Genomic DNA, 14,725 nt, shown 5'->3' on the forward strand with positions numbered 1-14,725 from the left:
CTGGGATTAGAGGCGCACCACCACCTCCAGCTAATTTTTGTACTTTTAGTAGAGAGGGGGTTTCACCATGTGGCCAGACTGTTCCCGAACTTCTGACCTTAGGTGATCCACCCTCCTCGGCCTCCCAAAGTGCTGCGATTACAGGTGTGAGCCACAGTGCCTGGCCACAGTTTTCTATTTTAAACAAAATTAAAATTCAAGGTCACTTCAATCATGTTCTATCAGATGTTGTCGACAAAAGGTTACTTTGACACTCCTGTCCTCAAGTGATCCACTTGCCTTGGCCTCCCAAAGTGCTAGGATTACAGGTGTGAGCCACAGTGCCTGGCCACAGTTCTCTATTTTAAACAAAATTAAAATTCAAGGTCACTTCAATCATGTTCTATCAGATGTTGTCGACAAAAGGTTACTTTGACAATTGACTCATTCTCTTTACATTTCATCAGGGAGAGAAAGAGTTAGTAAAAAGTAAATTGTTCTAGTACCCAACTTCTGGTTTAACCAGGAGAGGTAAAATCTCATTATAATAACTAGCACTTCATAAATATTTGAAGTTCATCCAAACTGAATATGGAGTAATAGAAACATAGTTTTAACCCCTAACTCATATTACATGAGCATTTTGACAATATTTAATGCTTTTTATAGGTAATATGCTCTGTGCTACAATTTAATCATGTTGTCCAGGTTCGCACCCTCCTCAGCATCAAGAAAATACTATGGTTCCAAAGTATATATTATCACCAATTCATACAAGAATAATTATAAAAGAGATGGGAGTTTGTGTGTATCTTTCTAAAGGCCTCAGAATTTATCTTAAAAAATAAATTTTCTTTCTCAACAAAAAATTATCATCATTGTCAATTTTGTTTTTTGTAATCGAAAGTAGAAAATTAAAACTGCACTCAGAAAGATGGAGGAAGTTGTTAGAAAGGGGTAAAGGTATATGTCTGTCTTTTAATGATGAAATGGTCTTATAAGTTCTTAGAATGGTAGAATTTTCATTTTTCCTACACCTTCATCCTCTTTCACTGTACTGGTTCATCTCCCTTGCATATAAAATATTTAAGTAATTCTCATTCTTAAAAACAAATTCTGTTGTTTAATGGTATAGATTATTAGTGTTGCAACATGAATAAGTTCTTGAGATTGGCAGCTCAACAATGTGAATGTACTTAAAAATACTTAAGTGTACAATTAAAAATGATTAATATGGGCCAGGTGCATTGGCCTTCCCTGTAACCCCAGCATTTTGGGAGGCTGAAGCAGTAGGTTGTCTTGAGGCCTGGAGTTTGAGACCAGCCTAGGCAACATAACAAGACCCCATCTCTACAAAAATAAAAATAAATTTTAAATGATTAATATGGTAACTTTTTTTTTTTTTTGAGACAGAGTTTTGCTCTTGTTGCCCAGGCTGGAGTGCAATGGCAACCCCCGCCTCCCGGGTGCAAGCGATTATTCTGCCTCAGCCTCCTGAATAGCTGGGATTACAGGCATGTGCCACCACACCCAGCTAATTTTGTGTTTTTAGTAGACAGGGTTTCTCCATGTTGGTCAGGCGGCTGGTCTTGAACTCCTGACCTCAGAGGATCTGCCCACCTTGGCCTCCCAAAGTGCTGGGATTATAGGCATGAGCCCCCGGGCCTGGCAATATAGTAACTTTTATGTCTATTTTATCACAATTTTAAAAAAATTAATTAAAAACAGCTCCTTCACAAACAAGCTACTTGAGACCATGGTCTACCTTTGCCTTACCTTCATCACCTCCATTCTCTCCTCATTCATTTACTCCTCCTTCCATTGCATTCCCGTTTCTCACCGCACGACCCCAATGAATGCCCTAAGATTGCCAGTGACCTTTAAAGCAAACAACAATTTGTGTTTTATCTTCTTGGATCTCTGTAGCATGGGCCATTGTTGGCCTTCCTTCTTTCTTGAAAATTGATCTCTCCTTATTTTCCAGAACCCCCCTCATGTCAGTTTTTCCTCCTCCATCTGTGTATGATGGCTCCTTTTCAGTCAACTTTTGTGTATCGTAAATGTTGGTATTCCCTAGACCTTCACCCTTTGCCTTCTCTCCCTACTTCACTTATTCTACCTAGGTCATAACTTCTCATGCCTTTACATTTCTGCCAAATCCACTCCCATGAGCTCCAGATCTATATTTCCATCCACCTACTGGGTGTCAAGAGAATATCCCACAAGCAGCTCAAACTTAGCATCCAAACTGTACTCTGTATCTTTACTTCCAAATCTGCTTCCATCCAGTACCAGTATTCCCTCCTTTTTTTTTTTTTTTTTTTTTGAGACAGAGTCTCACTCTGTCACCCACCCAGGCTGGAGTGTAGTGGCACAATCTTGGCTCACTGCAACCTCTGCCTCCCAGGTTCAAGCAATTCCTGTGCCTCAGCCTCCCGAGTAGCTGGGATTGCAGGTGCACACCACCATGCCTGGCTAATTTTGTGTTAGGAGAGACAGGGTTTCGCCATGTTGTCCAGCCTAGTCTTGAACTCCTGACCTCAGGTGATAGGCCGCCTCGGCCTCCCAAAGTCCTGGGATTACAGGCGTGAGCCACTGCACCCGACCCCTACAATAGATAATGGCACCACCATCCACCTAGTCACACAACCCAGCAACCTCAGGGTCCTCCTAGACCCCTCCCCACATCCCACATCTTAATGTTTACCAAATCCTATTGTTTCTACACCTTAAGACCTCTCAAATTCATCTCCTCTCTCCATTCCCATCACTTCTGCCATAGTGCATACTCTCCTCATCTTTCTGAAATCGATATCTGATCATGTCATTGGCAGACTTTAAAAATTCTAGTCTCCTTATCATGCGTAAAATAAAATTTAAATTCCTGTCACAGAATAGGTAAGGACTCTCTCTACCTCTCTAAACTCATTTCCTGTTATAGGCTTCCTGCACACCAAAAACTGAATCTACTTCCAGAACCCATAATCCTTGTACAACTCTGAATTTTTGTTTTGAGTTGGAGTCTCGCTCTGTCGCCCAGGGTGGAGTCCAGTGGCACTATCTTGGCTCACTGCAACCTCTGCCTCCCAGGTTCTAGCAATTCTCATGCCTCACCCTCCCGAGTAGCTGGGACTATAGGCACGTGCCCCCATGGCAGACTAATTTTTGTATTTTTAGTGGAGACAGGGTTTCACTATATTGGCCAGGCTGGTCTCGAACCCCTGACCTCGTGATCTGCCCACCTCAGCCTCCCAAAGGACTGGGATTACAGGCATGAGCCACCGCACCTGGCCACAACTCTAAATGTATACAAGTGATTACACTGCTCAGAATGCTCTTTCCCCTCTTATCCACCTGGTCCTCCTATGTATCTTTCATGACTCAAATATCTGGTCCCCTGTGTGAGGCCGTTTTTGCATTGCAATAAAGAAACACCTGAGACTGAGTAATTTATAAAGAGAGATAATGGCTCTGCAGTCTGTACAAGAAGCATGGCACCAGCATCTGCTTCTGGTGAAGACCTCAAGAAACTTACAATCATGTCAGAAGGTGAAGGGGGAGCTGGTACATCATATAGCAAGAGAGGGAGCACAAGAGAGAAAGGGGAGGTGCTAGACTCTTTTAAACAACCAGATTTCAAATGAACTCATTTTCACCAAGTCATTCATGAGGGATCTGCCCCCAGGACCCAAACACCTCCCACCAGGTCCCACCTCCAACATTAGGGATCACATTTCAACATGAAATTTGGAAGTGACAAATATCCAAACCACATCATCCCCTATGAAGTTTTGCCTGACCCAACCCCGCTCCTTTCCCACAGACACTGTGCTGACCCACAGAAGAGACGCCACTCGTGTTATCATGTTTTATAATTTCATTTACATCTCAGGCCATAAACCTTGGAGTCACATTTGAATCCTCTTTCCTTACAATCCAAGTCCAACCCTTTGGCAAATTCGGCGGGTCCTATCTTCCAGATACATCCAGGACCTGACTGTTCTCATTACTTCTACTGCTACCACACTGATCCAAGCCACATCATCTCTCGCCTGTATCCTGTATTATTGTGATAGCCTTCTCACTGGTCTCCTCCCAGATTCTGCTCTTTAAACTCCTCAGCCTATTTTCAACCCAGAACCCATAATAATTCAGTTAAAATTAAACAAAACAAAAGATTATGGAACTCTTTTGCTCAAAATTTATAAAAGGCGCCATCTCACCCCAAGAAAAGCCAAAGTCCTTCCAGCTTCCCACCAGGCCCTGCCTGGCCTGCTCCTCATCACCTCTATTTCTCTCCTACTACTGTCCTCTTCTTGCTCCCTCTGCTCCAGCCTCCGAGTCGTTGCACATGCTGTTCTTTCTGCCTGGAATACTGTCCTCCTGAATATCCACATGGCTCATTCCCTCCTTCCCTATAGGTTTTTAGTAAATTATTACCTTCTATCCCAGCACCAAGATTGCTATTTCTAAATACTATTTTCTACTAAAATGGCCTAAAGCCCTTTGGAAAAATAGCTAACCAAGTCTGGGGCAGGAAGTATACCAGAAAGCAAGGACACTATCTAAAATTACTAGGGTTGTGTCAAAAGGACTCAGGAGCCAATTTTCAGTGGCTCCTACTGGCCAAAGTAGAAAAAAAGAAGAAATTTGAGCAGCAATAAAAAGAATAACTGCAATGGATTGAAATGTATCAGATATATTGAGATCCACATAGTCATAATGATACTATGAAGAAATCACTGTTCACCTTTAGAACCAATTCATTATTGTGAAAACACATAAGGGGGATAATAGCAACACTCAACCTCCCTTTGCTGCACAAACTGTACCCCAGGACAACCAAATCATTGATGGGGAAAAGCCTCTTTAAAGTATTCCAGATAATGAAAGACTAAAATTGGTAGCATTTGGGTGTCACCATTTTGCAATACCTCACAAAGGAATGAATATAAACAATAATCATCAATGACTGTTCACATAACAAAAGGGGGTACAAACATTCATTTTGTGCCTTCTGATAGAGGCACACATCACATCCTCTGAAGCTGTCTTCCCAAAAATGGAAGCTTCTAAACCTAATACCAGCTTATGGGAAAAAGAAGGCACGGATAAACACGTTAAAAAAATACAACAGGAATGCAATCAGTAAAATCTGGTTTGTAGGAGACTAGATTAAAACAAGCAATAAAACAACTCAACTTCTTGAACAAATAAATTGCAGAGAAGAAAAAAGAGAATGAGGTACCTATAATTAAAAGAAATTTAAAAAGATATACCAACAAAATTAATACCAGGATCTTGAAATTCTGATTCAAACCAATGAAAAAGAAACTTAAAGAAAATCAAAGAAATTTGAAAATGGACTAGATATTTTATAATATTATAGAACTGTTAACTTTTAAGGTATGATAGTAGTATTGTGGCTGTAATTTTTCCAAAATCCTTATCTACTGGAGACACACACTGAAATATGTACAGATGAAATCTGGGGTTAGTTTCAAAAAGAGGAGGAATGGGTAAGGTACAGATAAAACAAGATTAGGGATGACATTATAACTGCTGAAGCTGGATGGTATACAGGGATATGGTTTATTATTCTCTCTACTTTTTATGTTTGAAATTTTTTGCAATAAAAGGCAAAAAAGAATCCTGGTGAAAACGTGGGAGATTATTTGATATGCAGTGGTTATATAGGGTGTTATTACTGGTATTTGAGGAATGTAACTGAATGTTTCCTGAGTCAGTAGACATATGCAAAATGGACTTGGGTAGTTAAAAATAATGCTATAATTTGGCAAGATGATCCTCACAAAATAGGCTATTTCACTTTAGAGGCAAATAGGAAAAAGAAATCATTTGCCAGAAAAGTATAAGTAATTGAACAATAAACTGATCAAAGCTAAAAAAAAAAAAACTGTTAAATGAGTGTAAGCAAGAAACGTATATTCACCATGCAATTTGTCTATAGTGTAATAATCAGGGAGCAATATCAAGGTTTCCTTAGATTTCCCTGTGGAATTTAACATTAGGTGTAGAAATCAGGAAGGACCATACGCAATGTCCAACATGCAATATGTTATTATGGTTTGATGGTTTAAGGCAGGCTCCATAAACCCAACAGTGACCAAGCAGGAACCACATAAATTGGACTAAGTAGTAATGGTAGTTTCTGCATCACTAGGGGCCAGATAGTGGGGACAGGAAGGACGGAGCTAGTCGGATAGGGTGGAAGATGAACATTCTGTTCTCTATATTGTTTCTAATTCTCCATTAAAACAGAAGTCTATTGATAAAACTCATGAGAGGTGGTACTCTGGTTTTACATATCCTAAAATAAATGCCCAGGGTAACTATTGTATGAAATGACATGTTTTGCCAATTCCAAGAATGCCTGTGTTTATGTATTCAACTTTAGTTATAGATGAATATACAAAAAGGTTCTTCATAACATATGAAAAGTGTTCAAAATATTATGACATTTGAACATTTTGATTTGAATCAAAATATTATGATTGCTCATGGTCAATTTCAAGGTTAAAAGGAGACTGTAAAAGAATGGATTTTTATAATTGAGATGTCATAGATATGGTAAATCACAATACTTCAAAAATTTTGGGGTAAAATGTTACATGTTATATGGCAATTAACAAATCTAATCTCAGGAATTCAAAATTATTTTCCTACCAGCAAGAGATCTATGCCCCATCTTTTTTATGATCCCTATAAACCAAGATAATAAGTCAGTACTATTTGGTGTTGGTGAATGCATATTCAACGAACCAAAGTTGTCAACAAATTTAGAAAACCGTATCAAATTTTCTTGACACTACTTGACATTGTGCTTTGACAGTCTATCAGCACTACACATTACATGTTTTATCAAAAGAGAAATACTGATTAAATTAATTCAATTGAATTTGTATTTCTCTACTATCAATAACAACTTCTCTCCTCACTCCATCTGCTTACTTACAGATATCCAGAGATGAAGAGGACCCTGTGGTGGAGGGTAGAACGAGCAGAGAAAAAGGGATGTATCTGAAAGTGTTCCAAGAGTATTTAGAATGCACCCTCGTTCAAAAAATGCCCCGTCCCTTCTTGTGGAAGAGTAATAGGACAGGCACTGCCTCTTTAGTCAGAGTCATGGTTCTCCATTTTGGCTGCACACTATAATCACTTGGCCCAATTATAAAAAATACTAATGCCCATCCCAACTCTCAGAGATTGGAATTTAATTGAGTTTGGGGTAGGTTTCAGCCATTTTTTTAAAAGGCCAAGATGATTTTAGAGTGCTGCCAGGGCATTAAGAAGATCTGGATTCAATTCTTTTTGTATGATCTTAGACAAGTTAGGGAGCCCTTCTGAACCCCAATGTATCCATAAAATAAAGGTTTTTTTTTTTTTTTTGAAATCTACTTCACAGAGCCATATTGGGCGGGGAAAAAAGAGAATAAATACGTGAGAACTCCCAACACAGACTCTGGTACATAGGTGGCACTCAATAAGTGTGAGTTCCCTTCCTCTTCACTATGCGCTAATCTATGTTCAGATTAAACAAAACGTTGCCTTTTGTACTTGTGTCTCTTGCTTTTTCCCCCTCTGATATCTTCCACTTATTTTTCAGAAGTAACCTAAGGGTACTTGAAGGAAATGAGAGTCAAAGTCCTTTCCCTTCTGTAGCACAAAGGGCCTCTCCACCCCTTTTCCCAAAGTTAAGTGATTCTATGTGTTCAACCAGCAGCTGTGGGACTGAGGCCATGTTGGGAGAGGGACTGAAGGATGACCTGACATCACCCATGTCTTCCTATTTCCAGGTAGTCAGGGAGGAATGCCCTAACTGAGCTTGAGGAAGCCCTCGAATGTTGCAGAATGGCCAACTCTTCCAAAGTGAAAGTACACAACCCAACATGGCAGCAGGAGAAGGTAAGTCTAGAGTACACAGCACAGCAGCTTCAAGCAGAGCAGACACTCAATGAGAGTTTGCTCAACTGAAATGAAGATCCTATGGTACGGCAAGTATCTAACCCAGCTCTAGTACTCAATGAAATCAGTGCTGTGTAGGCATTACCTTAATTTTTTTAGCTATAACTACTACTTCTCTCTTGCCTTGCATGAGTGGATTCTCTTACATAAATGTTCTGTTGAAATATCCCCTTTAACTCCTTTATCCTACTCCCCACATCAAGTGCCTCAATTTGTCTAAATGTCTCAAAGGTCTGCAAAGATAATAAGTGACTGTCACTTCATCAAAAATGGTAAGATTGGCCAGGTGCAGTGGCTCAAACCTGTAATCCCAGCACTTCAGGAGGCCAATTCAGGAGGATTGCTTGAGGCCAGGAGAGCAGCCTGGACAACATAATGGATCTCATCTTTAAAAAATGAAAATTAAAAAATTAGCTGGGCATGGTGGCTCATGTCTATAGCCCATCTACTCAGGAGGCTGAGGCAAGAGGATCACTTGAGCCCAGGAGTTCAAAGCTGCAGTGAGCTATGATTGTGCCACTGCACTCCAACTTGAGCCAGAGAGCAAGACTCTGTTTCTAAAAAAAAAGAAAAAAAAAGTAAGATGTTATTGCTGCTTCAAAACACAAACCCAAATCTGTGAATTGCCAAGTATAATTGATAAAAGCTGTAATTTCTTTAAGGTCAAAAATACTCATTTTCAAACAAAGTACTCATTATGTATGAAAGACCAATCAATTTATTAGAGCTCCAAACCTAAAAATATTTTTAAAACTTTAAATTTTTTAAAAAACTGCTAAATTTAAAGAGAGACAATAAATAGATGAGTGATTACCAAAGATTCATCAGGGTAGGGAAAGGTTGAATAGGTAAAGCAGAGGGGATATTTTTTGAGTGAAAAAGTTTTTCAGTATGATACTGTAATAGTGGATACATGACAATATGCATTTGTCAAAATCTATAGAACTTTAAATCACAAAGAACGAACCTTAACCCATACAAAGTTTTCAAAAATTATTCAGGAAGTCAAGGGAGCCCAGAATGAAATGTAAATTGCGACAAAATAATGGAACTGTATTACAAATGTGTGAAACACCTCACAGAGGGAGGTAGAGGAAAAGGGTGCTAAGGGTGCTAACCTAGTCACTTTTTTTTTTTTTTTTTTTTTGAGACAGAGTCTCACTCTGTCACAGAGGCTGGAGTTCAGCAGCATGATCTTGGCTCACTGCAACCTCTGCCTCCCTGGTTCAAGCAATTCTTGTGCCTCAGCCTCGCAAGTAGCACACCACCATGCCTGGCTAGTTTTTGTATTTTTAGTCGAGATGGGGTTTCACCATGTTGGTCAGGCTGGTCTTGAACTCCCGGCCTTAAGCAATCCACCTGCCTTGGCCTCCCAAAGTGCTAGGATTACAGGCATGAGTCCCCACTCCCGGCCCTAAGTCACTTCAGATGTGAGTAAAGTCTGTAAGACCAAAGGCAAGAGGAACTGTATAAAAGTACATTACTCTGTTTCCCAAGATTCATAATTCTGAAACCACTATACATGTATACTGGAATCAGAAAATTACGTAAATGGATGACAGACAATAAGAGTCAGGCTTCTTACTGTTGGAGTGGAAGGTTATAGACAAGTAAGGGGAAATGGCTAGAATGATCCATGTGGTAATGGATTAAGGTTACAGACATCAGTATGAACTCAGGTTTAGCTTAATAGGGATACATATGAATAAATGTAGAACTATTTATCGTTGTGCATATATATATATATATGTATGTGGTTTAAAATACATGTATATTTTCTTGCTCTGTCAGCTGAGTGGGCCTATAAGCAATGATACTCCAGTAGCAATAAGCACATCTAACCCCCAGATTTTTGTTTCTATAACTATTCTCCAGTAAAAGGAACCAGAATTCCCCCTGATAAACAGCCGACTCTAGGCTGGGGACAGGAAATATTACAAGGTAATCCTAGAGTATATTGTGGGGCCAGAAAGTAAGAAAGTAATTAAGAAAAAAAAAAGCTTACAATGATGTATAATGATGGGGTGTGTCAAAGTGACACAGGAGCCAATAGAGCTTCCAATAGCCAAAATTAGAATAATTTGAACAATAAAATAGAATCGTATTCAATGATAATCAAAGTATAAAATAAATATCCGTGAGTCTATACTGAAATAGACTATTAGTGTATTTATGAAATAGAATATTTAACAAATGAATTGTTAAATAAACAAATGGGAGAGAATAGACAAATCCGTACAGAAGAATTTCAAATGAGTTACATAAATACTCCACTCTCTAGGAAATAAAGCATAACTCCCCACTCCTTAAGTATGGCCTGCCTAGTGACTTCTTTCCAAAGAGTGCAGCAGAGAAAAAGAGTAAGAAAGGGTGACTTTACAGTGGAAAAACCTGACAAACACTACCTTAGCAAGGCCATCTAGATCAACATCAACAGTAATAAATCATATTGATAACTCATATCCTTGGTATGATGTGATGAAAATGGCACTCTGTGGTCTTCCTCCAAAAAGTACGTAACTCGAGTCTAATCATGAGAAATATATCAGACAAATCCCAATTGAAGGACATTATACAAAATTTCTGACCAGTATTTCTCAAAGCTGCTAAAGTCATCAAAAATAAAGTCTGAGAAATTCTCACAGCGAAGAGGAACCTAGGGAGTCATGAAGATTAAATGCAATTTGAAATCTTGGGACAGAAAAGAACATTGGGTAAAAACTAAAGAAATCTGAATAAAGTATGGACTTTTGTTGATATTAAGGTGCCAATATTGGTTCATTTATTGTATTAAATGTACCACACTAATGTAGGATGTTAATAATCAGGGATCTGGGTAGAGAGTACCTGGTAACTTTCTGTACTATCTTCCTAACTTTTCTGTAAATTGAAAACTATTCTATAATTAAAAGTTTATTTTAAAAAATATGTTAACAGTGTATAGATATTTAACTGTAGTAGCTGTTGTGAAGCCCATCTTTGTTAAAGTAACTACTTTAATGACATGACATGAGTTTGCAAAAGCATTTGTTACACATGATTTCTTGTTCAAACAGAATTCATTGTGTCCACATCCAGCAAAGCAAAGTTAACTCAGGCTGTGTGCCAAGACACGGAAATGGCCTTGTTACACTGAACTCAATGTGAAAACATAGTAGTATTCAAATCTTTCCATCCACGACACGCAATATTCCCATTGGTCTAAAAAACAGAAGAAGAAGAAAAAGAAAAAGAAAGTCTCTAAGTTGATTTTCTAGTATCTTAAAAAGTTTCCAAATACATGTTACTGGGGAGAAGTCAGCAACTCCCGGGGGGGAGGGCAGGAAGGAGTATTGACTGCTGGTTGCAGCACTTGAAAAAAAATAACAAAAGGAAGGAAAAGGCCTAGGCTTCTCCAGACGGGGTTACCCTTATTTGGGAACATCGCCAGAGAACTTAAACTAGCTCTGAGAGGCAGAAAAGCTGGTGTTGAGCAAAATTCACCACACTGACCAACTTAAGTGCCCCAGAATTGTATTAATACTTGCCAAGCAATCAAGACTCCAAACAGCATAAATCTCTGTGTTCCACTTTTGGACCTTGCTGTTCCTAAGAGTCAGTGGAAAGTTTTGAAGAACACATGGCCCTTAGACTGATGCCGATGACCTTATCAGCATGGCCCACACGCCCAGCTTTTGAGGACAATAATATCCCACAATACCAGACCAGTCTATAACAGGAAGCTCCTATGTTGCTGTTAACGCCTCCGCCTTTGCAGAGATCAGCCAGAGGTGACAAATCTTTGAGGTAATGCCAAAATCAGGCCGCTGTTCTCCTTTACATTAGGCCCTTCATCCTCTGGGGGCCAGTAAAGTCTGAAGAAATAGGAGAATAGAAAAAGATAATAGTAATAGTAATTTTCACACTTTTGAGATCATTACTTAGCCTAAGATGATTCTCTCAGCTCATCCTGCAGGGTCTGGCTCAAATCTTAAATCTTTCAAGTCTTCCAGCTAACTCTCTCTCCTCCAAATTCTAAGAGCCTTTCATAAGTGCCCAGCAACATGGGAATTGCTTAATGCCTCACATTGCTGATTTTTCATATTGTATGTTTCTTACAGGCATACTCCACTTGCTTGTGCTTGGCTATATTGTGTTTCACAGACATTGCAGTATTTACAAATTGAAGGTTTGTAGCAACCCTACATTGAACAAGTCCATCACTGCCATTATTGCAGTACCATGTGCTCACTTCATGTCTCTGTAGCACATCTTGGTAATTCTGGCAATATTTTAAAATTTTCATTATTATTATACTTCTTATGATGATCTGGGATCAGTGATGTTTCATATTAAAATTGTAACTGTTTTGAGGCACCATGAACCATGCCCATATAAGATGGTGAACTTAATTGATAACTGCTGCTTGTGGTCTGATTGTTCCACTGTCTGGCTGTCCCACTATCTCCCCATCTCCTTGGGCTTCCCTATTCCTTGAGACACAATATATTGAAATTAGGCCAATTAATAACCTTATAATGGACTATAAGTGTTCAAGTAAAAGGAAAAGTCACACATCTCTCATTGGAAATCAAAAGCTAGAAATGATTAAGCTTAGCAAGGAAGGTATGTCAAAAGCTGAGATAGGCTAAAAGCTAAGCTGCTTGCAGAAAACAGCCAAGTTGTGAATGCAAAGAAAAAGTTCTTTAAAAAAAGTAAACACACTACTCCAGTGAACACACAAATGATAAGAAAGGGAAACAGCCTTATTACTGATATGGAGAAAGTCTGAGTGTTCTGGATAGAATATCAAACAAGTCACAATATTCCCTTGAGTCAAAACCTAATCCAGAGCAGCACCTTTACTCTCTTCAGTTCTATGACGGCTGAGAGAGGTGAGGAAGCTGCAGAAGAAAAGTCAGAAGCAAGCAGAGGTTGGTTCATGAGGTTTAAGAAAATAAGCCATCTCCATAATGTAAAAGTGCAAGGTGAAGCAGCAAGTGCTGATGGGGAAGCTGCAGCGAGGTATCCAGAAGAGCATGCTAAGATCATTGATGAAAGTGGCTACACGAAACAACAGCTTTTCAATGTAGATGAAATAGCCTTCTTTTGGAATAAGATGCCATCCTGGATGCCATATTAGGCCCTTCATCCTCTGGGGGACAGTAGAGTTTTTCATAGCTAGAGAGGAGAAGTCAACCTTCAAATCTTCAAAGGAGAGGATGACTCTCTTGTTAGGGCCTAATGAAGCTGGTGACTTTAAGTTAAAGCCATTGTTAATTGACCATTCTGAAAATCCTAGGGCCTTTAAGAATTACGTTAAGTTGGCCAGGCACAGTGGCTCATACCTGTAATCCTAGCACTTTGGGAGGCCAAAGCAGGCAGATCACCTGAGGTTAGGAGTTCGAGATCAGCCTGGCCAACATGGTAAAATCCCATCTCTAAAAATACAAAAAATTAGCAGGGCTTGGTGGTGCACGCCTGTAGTCCCAGTTACTCGGGAGGCTGAGGCACGAGAATCACTTGAACCCGAGAGGTGGAGGTTGCAGTGAGTCAAGATCATGCCACTGCACTCTAGCCTGGGTGACAGAGACTCTGTCTCAAAAAAAAAAAAAAAAAAAGAATTATGTTAAATCTACTCTGCCTGTGCTCTGTAACTGGAACAAAAAAGGCTGGATGACCATAAATCTGTTTACAGCATGGTTTACTGAATATTTTAAGCTAACTGTTGATGTGTGCTGCTCAGAAAAAAATATTCCTTTCAAAATATTACTGTCCATTGACAATGCACTTGATCACCCAGGAGCTCTGATGGAGACGTACAAGAAGATGAATGTTATTTTTATGCATGCTAACACAACATTCATTCTGCAGCCCACAGATCAAGAAGTAATTTCAAGTCTTATTACTCAAGAAATACATTTCACAAGGCTGTAGCTATCATAGATAGTTCCTCTGTTGAATCTGGGCAAAGTAAATCAAAAATTTTCTGGAAAGGATTCACCATTCTAGATATCATTAAGAACATTCATGATTCATGGGAGGAGGTGAAAATATCAACATTAACAAGAATTTGGAAGAAGTTCATTCCAGCCCTCATAAATGACTTGGAGGGGTTCAAGACTTCAATGGAGGAAGTAACTGCAGATGAGGTGGAAATAGCAAGAAAACTAGAATTAGAAGTGGAGTCTGAAGATGTGACTGAGTTGTCACAATCTCATGATACAACTGGAGTAGATGAGGACTTGCTTCTTATAGATAAGAAAAGAAACTGGTTTCTTGAGATGAAATCTATTCCTGGGGAAAATGCAGTGAACATTGTTGAAATGACAGCAAAGGATTTAAAATGTTACATGAGGAATTGAACTCAACTCTGCACCAAGCGGACCTAATAGACATCTACAGAATTCTCCACACCAAATCAACAGAATATACATTCTTCTAAGCACCACATCGTACTTATTTGAAAATTGACCACATAGTTGGAAGTAAAGCACTCCTCAGCAAATGTAAAAGAACAGAAATTATAACAAACTGTCTCTCAGACCACAGTACAATCAAACTAGAACTCAGGACTAAAAAAATCAATCAAAACCGCTCAACTAGATGGAAACTGAACAACCTGCTTCTGAATGACTACTGGGTACATAACGAAATGAAGGCAGAAATAAATACGTTCTTTGAAACCACTGAGAACAAAGATACAACATACCAGAATCTCTGGGACACATTTAAAGCAGCGTGTAGAGGGAAATTTATAGCACTAAATGCCCACAAGAGA

This window comes from Colobus angolensis, unplaced genomic scaffold (assembly GCF_000951035.1).
Source record: "Colobus angolensis palliatus isolate OR3802 unplaced genomic scaffold, Cang.pa_1.0 Scaffold316, whole genome shotgun sequence".
Classification (NCBI taxonomy): domain Eukaryota; kingdom Metazoa; phylum Chordata; class Mammalia; order Primates; family Cercopithecidae; genus Colobus; species Colobus angolensis.